General features: G+C 57.7%; 1 non-coding gene across 1 annotated transcript in view; it reads left to right on the top strand.

The window, feature by feature from the left end:
* The first annotated feature begins 1721 nt into the window (after positions 1-1721).
* The window catches only part of LOC126147206 (small subunit ribosomal RNA), a 1909-nt gene continuing 1671 nt past the window's right edge, over positions 1722-1959 (top strand). The window contains exon 1 of the ribosomal RNA XR_007530074.1: positions 1722-1959. This exon is cut by the window's right edge and continues 1671 nt beyond it. This is a non-coding gene — a ribosomal RNA (small subunit ribosomal RNA).

Below are 1959 nucleotides of genomic sequence, written 5' to 3' on the forward strand. Positions count from 1 at the left end.
GTGCCTTAACCTAACCCACATTGTGCCTTAACCTAACCCACATTGTGCCTTAACCTAACCCACGTTGTGCCTTAACCTAACCCACGTTGTGCCTTAACCTAACCCACGTTGTGCCTTAACCTAACCCAAGTTGTGCCTTAACCTAACCCAAGTTGTGCCTTAACCTAACCCAAGTTGTGCCTTAACCTAACCCAAGTTGTGTCTTAACCTAACCCAAGTTGTGCCTTAACCTAACCCAAGTTGTGCCTTAACCTAACCCAAGTTGTGCCTTAACCTAACCCAAGTTGTGCCTTAACCTAACCCAAGTTGTGCCTTACCCTGCTCTGTAATTGGCATATGACACGTTACATTAATGTATTGTCCAACCGCAACCCGCTCAGAATGTTGTGTACACAGCTACGTGTCATCTCCCCATAACAGCTGCATTGCAGTGTGGTACGCCATAGAGACGTGTGGGAGTAATGGACGCAGTGGATGGCGATCAGCATGAGCCGTCTGTTCATGTAGTGGCGCGTGTATGCAGACGTAGTAGTCTCTTCTCACACAATGTGATAGCACGGTGCCCCGCGTTCCACATCTGCGACATGCTACAGAGGCCGGTTGACAGTTGGTCGCGCAATGGACATCGCATACGTACGGGGGCACCTTCCACGTGCCCTCTAGTCGGGCACATTTTGTTGCGTGGATGTGAGCGGATGTAGTGTGTCTTGACACCTGACAGGCAGGCATGCAATAATAGTTGACTTTGCAAACGGGGATGGACGTGTACGTTTACTGGTGACGTTACGCAAATGAACAACTGGTAACCCGTTGTGGTGCGGTTGTCCTTGCTGGAGGTACATCTGTGAGGGCAACGATCGGTACAGCTACGAAGCGGTCCCCACCATACCAACGAACGTGAATGTGAATCTGGGTGTGAAGCGATACGCGGCTGTGGGTGGGTGGGACTGTCCCCGGCCGGTGAGGGGGGGCCGCCCGGCGTGCTGGCCGCGCGGTGCGTGGGCGCACGCGCTACAGCCGGCTGGTGGGGGCGCCCAGTGGCAGGCGCGCCGGCCGACGGACGCGGCAGGCGGCGCAGCTGCGCGCCGGGGCACCCTGCGCGCGGCGCCGTGCAGCCAAAGTGGGTCCTCGCCGGCCCGGTGCGAAGCGCGGTGGACATCTGCAGTGTGCTGGTCCGATTGAGGACTGTGTGCGTTGAGGATGCGCCGCCGCCCGGCACTCGGCGCCGCGACGCCGTCTGCTGCTCGGTCGCCCCAGCGGTTCTCGCTGGTGGTTTGTATCGCAGTTGTGCAGACGTGTTGGCACGTGCGCTGTGCTGGGAGAGTTCGCTTCGGCACCCACGTGGGGCCTTTGCCCTTCTGTGGCGCTGGCGTTGGAGCTGCCGGTCACCGTAGGTGGCGCGTGTTGTCTCCCGCCGGCAATGCCACGACAGCACGCTCCCGGGCCTCTGTCGGCAGCGGCAAGCTCAGTTGGGAGCACGGGTGGTCGCACCTAAAGCGTCTACTCGCCTAACTCCGGGCGATTGCGCCTCTCTCGAACCCGACCAAGTACTTAGGACGGCGCTGCGCGCCGCCGGGACCTGAGAGGGTTTCGAGGTGTATTGTGCAGGGGAGCTCAGCCTCCTCCTGTTTGCAGAATAATTGAGCGGACGCTTGCGTGTTCGCGCGGGCCCCTGGGACACACTCCCGGGCGGCCGGCTGCTCAGCTCTAGTTGACGCAGCTCCCTGGTTGATCCTGCCAGTAGTCATATGCTTGTCTCAAAGATTAAGCCATGCATGTCTCAGTACAAGCCGCATTAAGGTGAAACCGCGAATGGCTCATTAAATCAGTTATGGTTCCTTAGATCGTACCCACGTTACTTGGATAACTGTGGTAATTCTAGAGCTAATACATGCAAACAGAGTCCCGACCAGAGATGGAAGGGACGCTTTTATTAGATCAAAACCAATCGGTCGGCTC

Source organism: Schistocerca cancellata, unplaced genomic scaffold (assembly GCF_023864275.1).
Source record: "Schistocerca cancellata isolate TAMUIC-IGC-003103 unplaced genomic scaffold, iqSchCanc2.1 HiC_scaffold_850, whole genome shotgun sequence".
NCBI lineage: Eukaryota > Metazoa > Arthropoda > Insecta > Orthoptera > Acrididae > Schistocerca > Schistocerca cancellata.